General features: G+C 41.4%; 1 protein-coding gene across 1 annotated transcript in view; it reads left to right on the plus strand.

Annotated features, from left to right (window-relative positions):
- MYT1L (myelin transcription factor 1 like) overlaps window positions 1-15532 on the plus strand; it is a 302732-nt gene that overhangs the window by 127052 nt on the left and 160148 nt on the right. The gene's annotated exons all lie outside the window — the stretch shown is intronic.

Consider the following 15532-nt stretch of genomic DNA (forward strand, 5'->3'; position numbering starts at 1 on the left):
TTGTTTGGACCTATTTCAGTGAAGTCATTTATAGATTAGCCTTTCTTTTTCTGTATTTGAAATGAAGGTGTCTTGACATGGTTTCAAAGGGGAGATTGATATACATCTAGTGCACATCCAAGGTGTTCACTTCGCTTCATGCTACTCCCTGTTTAGCTCACAAGTGCCAAACTAAGGTGATGAAGCTGCCAGCAGGTGCCCCCCAAACACCAAATTGCACTCTCTAGTTCAAACTTCAGTGTGTGCATAAGTTCATTGTTTTCAATGGATTTAACCACATTTAACTTTGTGTTGAGTAAAATAAAATAACCCTAAGTGTTATTTTATTGTGCAGTTTTTTCAACCATTCTTCTTTATATACATGGACATTGTTTATGTCTCTGTACATTTGACCCAAAACATTTTCTTACAAGCTAATGGCCCAGTCCAAAGACTTGCTACAGCAGCAGTTAAATCCTAAAGTTGGAACATAGTACTTTGCCATTGTGAAGTCATAAAGCATGCTTAGGATGTCATGTTGTCATTGTAGGCAGATACTATGCTACAAATAGGGATGCTTAGCAATTTCCCTCTTCCAAAACAATACATTAAAATACTCTGTTGTTCTGTTCTCTGTTTCCAGGGTTTTTAAAAGAAGCACTGTGCATGCTACGTCTTTCAGTTCGTTTGTGTCTTTCCCTCAACCTTTGCATTAACAATGTGCATATGTGTGCAATGATAAAAGGTTGCAAGAAAGCAAACCTGATTTGAATGTACATGTGGTTGTATCAACATTCTTTTTGTGTGGCGTTTTACCAGTGTGAAGGAGTATATGTCAGTAAAACACCACTCAGAAAGAATCTTGTTACAGTCATATGCGCCATCAAATCAAGCTTGCTTTTTTGTAATGTCTTTATCAATGTCTGCAGAGACATTGGTAAGCAGGAGGTAGGGGTGGGAAATACAAGAACAATCAGAAAGCTGTAGGAAAGTGTAGACTCTAATTCTAGAATTAATTTACATTCTCCTACTTAAATTGAAACTTAGAGGAATGGGTCTCAGGGAAAAGTGAATAAGAGCAACAATAAAAGAATGGAATGATGGAATCCTTAGCCATGAAAAATTAGGGGGAACATAGTGCCTCACAATCCAGTCCCTTTGAAACAGTGCCAATGATTTTAAGATAGTTACTCTAGAGAAAGGGAAGATAACCTGTTGCCCTCCAGATCTTTTGGATTACAACTCCAAAATGGAAGTGAATTGAGTGTGTATTTTCAATGGATTGGATCCAGACTTAGCCATAGATAAACTTACGTTCCATTGATTTCCAGATGTTGTCTAAGTATGACAACATCTGAATTCAACCCAATGCATTGTAATGTTTTATTAATATGTTAGCATGTTATATTAACTATGATTGAACATATAAAACACACATTCAGCCATAGGATTCAGTACTTTAAAAATTAAGAACCTGGGTGTTTTAGGGTTTACTTTGAGATAGTTCATGTGTTCCTTTTAGCCTGATGCTATGAGACACACAACCAGAATGTAGGAATAACTTGTGAGTTCCTGATGGTGCAAGCATCTAATTCCAGCACAAGCACTTTTTTGCATCTGCTGCTGTGGCACTGGTCTTTCTGATTCCCTGCATGGCACAAAATTGTGCTTGGAAAGATTTAGGGTTTTAAAAAAAGGGGGCAGAACAGCTGACACCACCTTAAGCTTGCACCATAAGGTTGTCCCTAGAGCTAGACATAGTGGTACAACTCTGTGCTGTGGTTCCTAATAGTAATGGAGTTTGAAAGGTCAAACAAGATGTCTCTGGTCAGAGTTAGGATGTGCTTATAGGACAGAATACAAGTGTTGGTGATTTGAATTTTCTTTAAGCTTAGAAATATAGATAGGATTGCACTGAATGTTTTCCAGTTTGTAATTTCTGGCTGAAATTAGTTATATTCATAAGAGAGAAATCTCCCCTCCCATTAAAAAGAAGCAATATTCATGATTGTCAATCTTGCTTGATGCCATTCTCCCGCCCACCCCTGCCCTGGCCCCAAGCCTTGTTAGTGTTTCTTTCTTATTCTGGGATGAACCACACGGATATTGTTAGCCAATCTGGCATCACATCTCTGTATCCTGTTTGCCTATATGATGACATCACTGAAGGCAAGTGATGAATACCCTTTATTGTATAGTCACATGAGTTATGCCACCCAACTGGGATCATGGAGTGAATGGGATTATATCACAATGCTATTTAGCCAATCCAGTTGGCTGTGTGATGATATCACTGAGGGCAAGAGTGCTTAACTGAGAGTGAAAATGAAATAAAGCAGTACAAATGAATGGGAAAGCATTTTTAGAAGGAGTGCCAAAAAAAGCATGGGAAAGGAGGAGGTTCTACACTGTCAAAAACATTCATGAAAAAATGTCAGTAGTTTTGGCTCAGCAATACAGATTATGGCTTTGATACTAACTTTCTCTTTGTGAATGGAATATTCAGGGAATAGGGCTTTCCTGCCGTCCCCTTCTCTCTGCAGCCCGATGTGTGCCCCCTGCTCCTGAGGTTTGATTACTCTTGATAATGATGTTCAGATATGGTGCAGGGAGGTTCAAATGCAGGGGAGATTTGGCAGAATTATCCTTCCTGTTCCCCTTAGATAAATGGAGGAGCAATTTAGAAGCCAAGCCTATGCATCATAAATAACCTGAATGCTTTTGAACCTTATGTGATTATTTTTTTCAAAGCTAATAACGTTTTAAAAGTATATCCTAGAATTTGTATCAAACAATCACTGAGAACATGATGAATATTTTTTCTGAATAGAGGTGAAGAGGAAAAAACACCAATGGTTTTGCATTTTACTATCTCTTTTTCTCTCTTTCTCCTCACATGGTATCTGTGTAGTCTATTTGCTATAGTCTATTAGTCTATAGTGCTATTTCAAAGATTTGAATAATTGGGTTGATTAGTTTAGCAGAGGAAGATATAATTTTACTTAATTCTTCCAGATTTCGATTCCAAATTGGATTTTTTTCTTGGTGCAAAATGCACTCTTCATCAGTGATTCATGTGTCACTGTGTAGCATCTTTCCTCTGACAAACTCCAGGATCAAGCCAATGGTTGAATTACATTATGAAAAGGTTCTTATTAAAAACTGCATTTTTTAAAATGCAGTTCTGTACCTGAATGCAATTTAGATGTAGTTTCCAAAGATTTTAATTCTTAAAAAAGTAATATATGTCCATGATGGAGAGGAGAGGAAGAAATTGGAGGTATAAATGTTCCTGCATTTAGGGGTCCATGGCTGAGATTAGGTTCACTTTCAAATGTGAATTTTTTATTTTGCTATCATGACATGATCCTGCTATGTCAATACATGAACAGACTGAATCTTGAAGCTGTTAATTAAATGAAAATTTAAGGACGTTTCACCAGACAATTTGGAAAAGTATCAATTTTTTTTCAGGCTGTTAACAAATTCTTAACACGCCAATTATCAGTTATGTCCATGGAACAGACCTCTTATTAATATGACTGGAAAGGAAGCTTTCAGCTGACACTCATAATATAATTTATTTTACAAAGATATTTTTTTCTAATCAATACATTACAAATACATCTTTGTTTTAAATTCTATTCTGTGTTTGGGGGGATTGGAAATTCCAATGAAGCAATTTCAAATGAGGTGAAACAATATAACATTTTGCATTCACAAGTACTGGTGCCCATAACAGATCTTCAGCATATTCCACTCCTACTAATATAGGGACAATGAGGTTATAATCTCTTTTTTTTCATATAAAACGCCATCCCTTATTACAAAGAAATCCTGAAATCTTGTATCAAGTATGTACTTTGTGCCAGTGAAATCAGCATTGCGTTAAAGCTGTGCTCAGGATTTTCAAATGGAAGGTGTTGTTTGAATGGGTAGATAGATGATTCCTGGTTATTCAAAACAGGCTCCCAGTTCTCTTTGTAGTAAACCAATCTAGAACACGGATAGCCTAGTTCTTTCAGCCCAAGACAAACATTAAAAAATTGTTTAGACACACCGGACACATTATTACCACTTCTGTCTCTGAAACAGCTCCTTCTGTTGCCACTTCTACACATATCCATTCCAGTTCCCATCCAACCTTCAGTTTCACCGCCACTAAACTTTCTACTCCTAAACCTCTAGCCCAGCCTTCCCCAATCTGGTGTCCTCCAGATGTTTGGGACTATAACTCCTATCATCGATCGTTGACCATTGACCATGCTAGATGGGGCTGATGTGAGTTGCAGTAAAAACATCTGGAGGGTGCTAGGTTGGGGAAAGCTGCGCTAGCCCATTGTGTCTCCTCCCATGCTCTCTATCATGCCTCATTTCACTTGGAACTTTGTAGACTGCTTTGCAGATACTGCAGCATCTACTCCTTCTCCTAGCCTTCTTGACCTTGCTGTAGGCAGGAAGTTAAAAAATGTGCATATTTAAATATGTGCAGCTTGGAGCTTGGAAAGCTAAATAAGCACAATATTAGAGGGATTATACCTCTAATATTGCTCTTATTTACCTTTCCCATCTCCAAACTGCGCATATTTAAATATGCTCAGTTTCCTAACTTCCCGTTTTACGTAGCAATCAAAGGCGCGAACATGGCGGGCACTCACCAAACAGGATCGCAGTGAGCCTGGGGAACTTGCCGAGCTCGTGGGAGGCCCAAGCACGGGTCCAGGGGGTGTGTGAGCAGGGGCACTGCTTTGGCGAGCGCCCAGAGAAACCAAGCTAGGGTGAGTTGTTACATCCCTACCTGAGAGAAAGGATGGGGAACAAGCATTCTTTGACCACTTCAGATGATCATCTAAATGAAGAGCTTTCTCTCTCTCTCTCTGTCATGTGTGAAGGAGAAGGAGCAGGGCAGGTGGAGCATGTTAAATGATTGTAAATGAGCCCAGGGCTTATGTGGTCCTTCCTTGTCCTTCATGGGCAGAAGAGAGTGAGTGAGAAAGCACCTGCTTTCACTTCAGTACAAACTGCAAGTTCCCCATTACATATGAAATTGGAGAACGTGGGAAGTGTTCCTCCCTCACTCATAGCACTAGCACCTAGGATCGTTGAATCAAGCTGAATAAGTTTGAGATTCGGGACAGACAAAACAAACATTTTTCACACAATAGTGATGGGATGACCTGAAAAGGGGATTAGACAAACTCATGGAGGGTAAGGCTATTGATGGCTACAAGTCATGATGGCTCTATGCTACCTCCAGGTTCGGAAGCAGTATGCCTCTGAATACCACTTGCTGGGGAATAACAGTGTGAGTGGGATGTTGGCCTCATGTCCTGCTTGTGGGCTTCCTGAAGGCATCTGGTTGGCCACTGTGGGGAGCAGGATGTTGGACTGAAACAAATGAGGATCTAAACAATAGCACTTACTCCCTGCAGCAAATAGCAGGGGCAATTGTTGCTGGGATCACAGCACAAGGGGAAAGGTTAACCTTCCTCGTTTGTCTCCCCTTCGTATGGCTGCTATTTTTTTTAAAGAGGTATGTAAATCAATCATGTAACATGTAGTGTGGCCGTTGGGCTTTTAGTTTGCAAACTTACCACCATTCTTATTTCATTTTTGCCCACTTTGTGAACCATGCATTATTTCAAGCAGGAATACAGATTGAGAGGCTGTATCTGGACATCATGCTAATCCATTGTTTAGCATGATGAGAATGAACCCCAGCAAGACTTGGACACGTGTGATCTCGTCCCCGTCTTCCTCTGGCATGGCCGTGAGGAGTTGTTCAGTAGCCTTTGTTTCCAGTTTAATTTATTTCACTACTTCATCAAGTCTTCTGAATCTTAACTGTGGTTAATGTTAACTATGGTTGCTTTAGAAACCAGCTTCAGCAGAACCTATGTTTTGAAGTTGTCTTAAAGAAGTCCTACTTATGATTAACCACAACGTGCCAAGTTCAGACAACAAAAAAAGATGTGGTTAATCTAAACAGGAAGTGAAAGGCTCCAAACTCCTCACAAGTGCACTGAAAGAGAAAGGAGGAGTGTAAGAGCCCCTGGCTTGCTGCGGCCATAGTATCCTCAAAGATTGGAACCTGAGCCAAGGCCAAGATCCCATTTGCTGAATTCCACAGTCTGTACTGCTGTTGTTGTTGTTATCAATAATTTTGTAGTACCCTTCAGAGTGCTACATGGTTTACAGCATGTTATGTCATTTATCATCACAACAGCCCTGTGTACCAGGTTAGGCTAACAGAGGAAGTTGCTCAAGGCCATTTGGTGATACGGATTTCAACGCAGTCCTTTTCACACCCGTATCCACTGTACTTCACCGGCTTCCATTTACAATTTTATTTTGCTTTATTGTATTACCCTATTATAAACATAATGTGTGGTGAATTGGCAGATTACTGCCTGGTCCTAAAATGAAAATAACTTGGAGGAACAGATCCAGTTAGTCTTGAACAGATGTTGCTGGCTGATTCATGGCATTTCACTATATGACTTCAGATATGCATTTGCTGTCCCCAGCTCCATGTTGTATCACTTCCATGTTGTGCCCGTTCAGTAAATTCATGTCTACGATAGGACTGGGCTCCCCTGTTTTGGACTTGCCCAAATGGGGAGAAACCCCAGAATGGGATAAAGGAGCCCAGGGGTGAGCCCACCTCCATTTGGACCATGGGGGGTGGGCTCACTACCACTATGGTGGGCTTCCTCTTTCTCTGTTTCCTCTCAACAGGTTAAAAGCCTCCATCTCTGCTGGTGGCTTGGGCAGTGCAGCAGGAGGAGCTGGTCTCCTGCTGCCCCTGGGAAAGAAATATGGTGGTGGTGACAACTGGAGATTTGCTCCTGTTGTTGCACTGTCAAGCCACTACAAACAGTAGCTTTGAACCTGTAGTGTGTGTGTGTGTGTGTGTGTGTGTGTGAAAACAGAGACCAAGGAAGCTCTGCCACGACCATGGGAAGCCCTCTCACTTCCAAAGCTGTTTCAAGGATTGAATTACAGCTCACAATTACAGCTGAATTACTAGACACTAGGACAGCCATCCCCCAATTTGCTACCCACATATGAGAGTCAAATTGGGGGTTGCCATTTCAATTTAGGATTACCAGTGCATGTGTCTAGTACATTCCTATAACCTGTGAATAATACCTAATATTACCTCATCAGAAATGATTGGAAATACACACATCAGCATTGTATTTCTGTGTATGTGGCAAAACACCACAGATACAAATACTTAGTGTTGTAAACAACTACCTGAATCTAAAAGGGCCCCAACTTATTCATTTGTTTATTATTTTGCAGAATTTGTATCCCACTTTTCCACATTCTATAGAATGCTTACCGCAGCCTCCCTGAACCTGACACCCTCCAGATGGACTGCAGCTCCCATCATCCCTGGTCACTGGCCACACTGGCTGGTAATGATGGGAGTTGCAGACCAACTCATCTCAAGGGCACCAGGTTGGGGAAGGCTGGTTTATAGTTACTATATATTATACTATGCGATACAGTACGATACATTCAAATCATAACAACAGATTAAGAAACAAAATGCACAGCAGAGAGGAAAAATAATATAACCAGAAGATTAAAACCACTAAACCAAGCCAGATACATGCATAAACAAAAACATCTTAATCTGATGGCAGAAAACTATAACGAGACAAGACAGAGCAGATCTCATGGGAAGGAATTTCACAATCTGGGTGCTGCTAGAGAGAAGGCCCTGTTATGTCTCCTCCCACCTAAGCTGGGGGTGGGACCCATAACAGGTCCTCTCCAGCTGACTGAGAAGATGAGCAGGATAGTATTGGGGGAGACAGTCCTTAAGTTATTCTGACTAAACCATTTATTGCTTTAATGGGAATCATAAACAGCATCATAAATTACACCCACAGTTGTTGTGACTAAGTGACTCTCCCATCCCATACATTTGGTGTGGGAACATTATATTTTCTCAACAACAACAGACAATTAAAAAATATTAGGAAATGTGCATATCTTTCCCCTCATCCTCACATATGCTTTCTTTGCAGTTTGGAATGCAGTGTGAAATAAGCACATTTCCCCGCCCATAACTATGTCATTTTGAAAATGTTTTAAAAATTATTTTTCTGACTATTATTATATTTTGAGACTGTGAGCAGTATCTAGTGGTGACTGCTCATGAGTGCCCAGCCCTTCCAATTCTGTTGCACAAGCAGCACCCACTGCTTGTTCAACGGAGAGCTTCTGGGGGCAACCAAAAGGAACAGAAATGCTCGTTTCTGGAACTGGGCAGGTCAGCAGAGCACGCATAAGGAAGCTCTGGGGGGCTGCACCATTCCAGAAACAAGAATTTCTGATCATTCCAGGGGTTGCTCCCAGAAGTGCTAAATCTCCATTACACAAGCGATGGATGCCACTTGCGCAATGGAATTGGTGGGGCTGGCCGCCTGTGGAACGGAAACAGCGGTGGGCTCCATTCACAGGTAGGCAGCATTGGATACTGCCCTCTAGGCCAAACTAGACATGAAATGCAATTAATGTGCATGTTTTTGTGATGTAAAAAATTGTAATGTTATGTAAACAAACAGAGGCTTCCCTTGAAATGCAAACAGCAGCTTCAGAGAGGCAATTATTGTCAGGACCACAGCAAGGAGTAAAATTCCCGCTCCCCTGGTCCTGAGGCTACTCAGGCTTCCCTGAGGGTGCTATTTAGATAACAAAAAATATGCCTGCTATTTTCACAACCGCTCTACATTTTAAGAAATCCATTTTTTTTTTCATTGTCAGGAATGCACAGGTAGCCTTTGGGGAGTGGGAGCCTGGAAACTAGCAGCAAGCCTACCATTTCCCTTCCAGTTTCATCAACTGTTTTTCTTATATTCTTCTCCACAGGTTTTCCATTTTTCCCCTGGGCCATGCACAGTGCATACCCTCTACCCTCTTTAATAATTTTTAAAATAAAAAATAAATAGGTGTAAAGTTGCCATCTGTCTGCAGGACAACTATTCCCCATACAGCAAGAAAGTCGCACCGCTTCCACCACCACCACCCGTCCCAGCCAATTACACAGGGATAGGATTTTGTGCCATCAGCTCTGAATCCAAGCCTAGCACTAGAAATAAATTCCTTGTCATCTGGCATGCATTGATGTTAAGGAGGAACCCATGCATGCAGGCATCATCCTTAGGGTTGTAGGTAAGGGCTTCTGCTTTCAACCTCTTGGGTTGTAATCCTATACCCACTTACTTAGGAGTAAGCCTCACTGAACAATCGGGTTTACTTCTGAGTAGACATGTATAGATTGTGCTGTTATCCAATACGCTCTTCTTATTAGCCAATTTCATACTGAATGTCACATTTATTTGGCCGCCTATCTTCTCATTTATCCCCTTTTTAAAATGGAAACCTAAAAATTTGATTTTAAAAAGTAAATACTTGTCAATTTAGTTTTACTTTTCTGATTTAAAAATAATAATAAAATAATTCTGCTGGCTTTAGCATCATCTTAAGTCTTAGTCAAACACATCCGCTCCAGACTTAAAAATGAAAGAGCTCAAATGTATCTCTCTTATTAGAAAAATCCTCCCTTATTATAAAATTATTGAATTTTCTTCAGCTCGTTGTGCCATATTTCTTTTTCTTCTTCATCCCCCCCCCTTCTGTTTCTTATACCTTTTCACCCACCAGTTTGATTGCCATGGCTGCAGCCGTGGGTGAATAATTGCCTGTCTTCACAGGAGCATGTTCTGGAGCTAAAGTCGAGTGCTTGCTTCCTGATGTATGCCTCATTTGGATTCTGCCGACAGCCTAGGGGCTGTATTATTCATGCCTTGACAGATAGCACTCACTAAAAGCATTGGAACTGGGCCAGGTACTGGCAGAGAGATAGCGGAGCATTGCAACTTGCAACAGAGAAGAGCATCTATAATACAGGGGTGGGGGTGAGGAAGCAAGCAAGAAAAAAAGAAATCCTCATACCATCCCTTTTGCTGGTTCTTATTTTGAAGTGGGTGGGGAGGGAAAAATCATTTGCATCAAAATGAAATACCCTAGAAAAATACATTGCTTCCTTCCTTCCCCAGCTCCCCCCTCCACAATCCTTAAAACCATGCTTGAAAGTTTAACACAATTTTCCACATTTAATTGCAAAGCTGATTTTAATTAGTAAGGCCCTGCATGTGAAAAATGAAGATTCACTTGGGTGAGTGTAACACATTGCAGTGTCTGCTGAATGCTCTAATTAATGTATGGCGGCTGTACAACGGGGTGCACTGTGGGATATTTATGAGAAATTCTGTGCACGCAGACAGTCTATCTGTATGTTCTTGACTCTATGAGAATAAATAACTCCCCCTCCCCTTTATTCTTTATGAGACATCATTGTGCATGCCATCACTCCATCCATAAACTTTACGACGTGCCTGTCCTTTTTACTATTTGTCTATGATATCATAAATCAGAAGTCAGGGCATACATATTTTAGCATTAATTTCAAAGAAGGATTTGGTTGTGCATTTTTCAAAGATCATGGCCCATTTGGGCAAAAAAGGGGAAAGCCCTCTTTTGTGCCCCCTTCTCTCTCTCTCTCTCTCTCTCTCTCTCTCTCTCTCAATACAGTGAAAAAGAATGGGGAATCTTAGAAATGAAGCACATATGTATCTTCATATTGGCAGTTAATCTTAAGTAAGGTATGAAAATATTTATACAATTAAGCCCCTGAACTTAAAATGGAGCATCTGCATTGGGCCAAGGCTGAATCTACACATAGCTATACCGTTATCATAACTATCGGTGCCCATTGGTGTCATGTGTACCAATAGTTATGATAACAGTATGATAATGGTATAACTGCTATGTGTAGATTCAGCCAAAATTTCAAATGTCTGATGTAGTTTATGATACATTTTCTAAAATCATGCTTAAAGAAATTTAGGCATATAATAAAAAATAACAATAAGGGAATTTTAAGGCAAGGCTATTTTGTAAAAATGTCAGATTTATTGTTCAGGTTTAAAATATATATTTTATATGTATATTGATAAATGAGGTTAATCAAATGCTATTAGATATTTTCTCTGGGTGATTTTCAGTGTTAAACAAAGGGATTTTCAAATGGAACATGGCAAACAATAAAAGCATGGACTGACAGATCCAAGGTCTGTATTGGCTGCTGTTTGAATACAGCTGTATTCAGAATTCATGATAAATTGCTGATGAAGTATCAACCAGTGTGTAAAACACTAACAAAATATTCAACCTAACCTAACCTAACCTAACCTAACCAAAAAAAGGTTTGTAGCTTTGTGTGACAGTGAATTCCTTTGATCTTTCACCAACAGTTCTGTTACTTGTGCCATTTGGCCATTTTGGCTGGCAAACAGCCATTTCATTTACTACAAGATTCCATGACCTTGATTTGTCATGAGTAGTAACCTGATAAGGGCTGTATTAACTGTGATGCCACATATGCTGTGGAGGTAATGGTCAAGGGACATAGGTTCACCTGCTGTGCTTTAATTGTTAGTTAATTGTTAATAGTTAGATAATACTTTTGTGTGGAGAATATGCATACCCTACCTCCTGTGCTTTAATAGTACTTACAGACCAGGCAGCAGTGGCCATTTCCCATTTTAAAAAAGAAAACGAATAGTCTTCTCAGCATGACCAACAGTACAGCTGTGCTTGCTCTATTGCAGGGATGGGCAGACTTCAGGCTTGTGGGATCTATTTTGGTTTTTTTGCTAGAACCTTGTGACCCATCAACCAGAGTCTCGTTGAAAAGACATGCACTTAGAATTAAAGAATTTTTAGCCCAAGAATTTGTTTTCAGTATGAGAACTGAACAGAGCTCACAGTCCTTCCACAGAAAAATCTGCTTCTAGTTACCCTGAGCTCTCTTCATGTCAGTAGTATAATTAAGGATGGTGTGTGTGTGCATGGGTGTGTGTGTGTGTGTGATTTTGTTACTGCTACTGTTCAAGAGTTGAGAGTCAAAAATCCTCACCAATCTACTGCAAGTCACCCAGAGATCTACCAATAGATCCAGATCTACTGATAGATCTTCTGCCCACCCTTACTATACTGCACCAGATTCCATGTGTAAGCTTAAATTAGGAAGACATTAGTATGCCTGGGTGAAATGGATGTATTGATAGGACATAGGTCTGATGCAGATGTGACACCGGCTCTCTGTAAAATTTGCAAACCATTATTAACAGTGTAAATAATGGTTTGCAAATTGAATGCAATCCTCTGGGATGTGAACATCTTTTCTTTTCCTTCCCTCTCTCCTTCCCATACATACAGAGCTAGCTCTGTGTACAGGGCAGAGTGAGGCAGTTCTCTCAGGCAGCAAGGTGTCAGAGGAGAGAGTTGTGTGCCCTGTGACCTTCCGTGTGCCTCCTAAGTTAGCCTGCTGCCTTAAGGTGCAGTGGATGATTCTGTCCCATCCCCAGTATTGAAGTAAGATTCAACTGTCAGTCCAGCTGGCTTTTGGACATAGCACAGGACAGGGCACCATCGTGTTCTTCTCCTTAGGCAGAAAAATGTCTTGGGTTGGCCCTGCCTATGTAGGCAGAAATCTTCCACTTGACAGTGTTAATCATTATTTATGGTTTCATGTGTACCAGTTCAAACCATAATCGCTTCATGTTGACTATGGTTTCAGACTTCAAAACTATAGTTTCAAGTGGGCTTGCCAACAACAGTTATATTAGCACACATGCAACTCTGAATCATAATTAAATCATAATTAATGGAGGCATGGGAAGGGTGGAATTGCTCCATAGAGGAGAGAAATAAGTGTGTGTCCCTGAGGCCGGCTCCTTATTTGCATGCCATAGCCTTTAAACCTTTTTATAATTTCAGAAGTTAACTCTAGAAAGCATGAAGAAAAAGAACATATGAAATTGCCATATGCCAGGGCTATTGAACCTTAGGCATATGGGCCAAATCTGCCCTGCCTGGAGTCCCAGTCTGGTCCCCAGGGTTTTCCAGGTGGCCCCCTGTCCCCACACCTTTCCCCCAACTGCTGATTGTTTGGTGGTTTCCCAGCTTTTGCACAGCGTTTGTCCCCATTCTGAAAGGTCAAAATGCTTAGGCTGAGTTACTGGCAGTAAGAGCTTTAAGCTAAAATACGCTGGTATTTTTGGCCACAACCTTCAGCTTCGCCCACCACTGCAATTCAGCCCCCAAGAGCTTCTCTGAAATGGGATTTTGGCCTCGAAGAAGAAGCTGCAGAGCTCTCGCGAGAGCTTGCAAGAACCCCACAGCTGCTTCTTCTGGCTGCATGGGTCTTGATACAGCCGAGGCGGCAGCGGCAGCAGATGTAAGGGGGAGCATGCAATGAGGGAAACAGTGGATGTGCAGCTGCTCCAGAGAGCCCTGCTGGCCACTCTCTTGCCGCAGCAAACACCGGACTGGGAGAGCAGCTGGTAAGGTTCTCCAGAGCACCCTCTGGAGGCAGTAGGCCAGTGGTGGGCCCTCCTGGTAGGGGCAGGGAGGAAGCAGCACAATTCACCATGCCTCCCCCTCCACTGCCTGATGCAGGCACCTTACCCTGCATCATGGGAGGGCTGGCCCTGCCCCTGACCCATGTGTGCTCTCATACACCTGGAGACAAGGCTTCCATGTCCAAAGGTTTAAACGGTAGTTAGTAGGCAAGCTTGAGAACCCATCATATTCAAACATTTTCTTTGAATGTTTAGAAATTCACTACTAAAACGGACTGAATAATATGCTTAGAAAAGATCCCCTGTAAGTTTTAATGCAAGACGGAGCACTTGGTTGTTGCTGTTGTTGTTAAGAGTTTATTGGATTTTTTCATTTTTCAATACAATACAAAGACTAAAACCTTCCCCCTGCTGCCCTCCTGCCCCCATTCCCTTCCCCACTTTAGGATTCCCCCCTCCCTTCTTCATATCTTCCTGTATTTAAAGAGTAAAGGTTTCATGTATATAAGTAAGATCATTAAATAAAAAATGGTAAATACTTAGAAGAAATAAATAGATTAAATGAAATTAAATAAGAGGGTTATGTCATGCATGTCTCTTTGCTGGCCTACACTGTTTTTGCGGTGGATCATATAATACTGAGCAGGTTAAAGAAGGAAGGTTGTTTCAGAAGCATGGTATCGGAAGGTGCTGAATGGCCCATCTGTGCAATGACAGCGACAGCAGATTTGGGATGTAGGGTCTGCACTGAAGTCCCTGGTCCTGGCACGCACTGGGTGTTTCCATGATGATAGCTCATTTTCCTTTGAATGGCAGGTGTTGGGCACATACTTTCCATCAGCGCTCCACTTGCCGCCACATTGTCTGCTGTGGGGAAGTTTCTATGGGGGTGGCAGTTGTGGACATGTTGCTGTGTCAGCCACCAAATAAATGAGAGCTGAGTGTGTACTACAGGAAAGGGAAGAAAAGAAGAAGAAGCAGTACCTAATACGATCAGCAAGATAATTTTCTCAAGAGGCCACTGCAAATATCCATATAGATTTGTCCTCTTACCTACAGCAGATTAATTTTTTTTTTAAGAATGGCTGGCTTGGCTGAAAGCATAATGTGCTCGCTTCACTGATAGAAACAGATAGTATGAGAGCAATTTTATGAATTCTGCTTCTTAAAGTGGCTCTAAGGGGGATGCCGAGGCAATCTTCACATGTTGAGCGAGCCATTCTCCCTGCCCCATGCCACACTCTCTCTCAGCCCTTCATTTTCCACATCTACAGAACTGAGATACGAGACACTCACCCTCATCTGTAAAACATTCTGAGGTGTATAGATGAGCAACACTGTGAAGAACTAGCCGATACTATGACTGTGCTCAGCACAACCAATTCGACTTAGTATTTACTTCTTCATGAAACTAAAAGCTTTATCCTAATGTCCAGTACAGCCAGTAGAACGTTTTCTGTTGGTAGAGGCATTGGTACATTTTGAGCCAACCTCCACACACAACAGTTTTTTAAATTATTACTTTTTGGTGAGGAGATCTTTGTTTTGAACAATATCCCCTCTGTCCCCAAATGAATATGTACAGCACACGCTTAAGTCTACTGTTTCTACGGGAAGACTTCATTATAAGTATCAGTGGTTCATTATCTAGCAGGGGAAAAGACCCCTTTTCATTACTGTATTATTACAAGATAATTTATGGCATTGCTCCCCCCCCCATTTGTATTCCACCCTTCCTTTAAGTAGCTCAGGGCAGTGTACATAGGATTCTCCATTTTCACTCTCGCAACAACCTTATGAGGAGGGTTAGCTTGGGAGACAATAACTAGCCCAAAGTTACAGAGTGAGTTTCATGGCTGAGAACATTCTGGTCCGCTCTGTCACAATACAGCATGGACTCTATGTTAAGAATGATCAGAAGCTGCTGTAAACATGGCAAGTAACTGTATATGTAAAGAGTAAACAATCTCTTAGGTAGTAGAGGGCATGTGTCAGTCTTGCAAGATCTACTTTATGTTTAACTAGAACCCTGAGGACAGACGTGCAGAACCCCTGCCCTGTGGGCCAAATCCAGCATGCCTGGCTCCCCAATCCAGCCTGGGGAGCCT

The sequence above is a fragment of the Heloderma suspectum genome, chromosome 1 (assembly GCF_057233095.1).
Source record: "Heloderma suspectum isolate Gila_16-S chromosome 1, 16-S_ref, whole genome shotgun sequence".
Lineage (NCBI taxonomy): Eukaryota > Metazoa > Chordata > Lepidosauria > Squamata > Helodermatidae > Heloderma > Heloderma suspectum.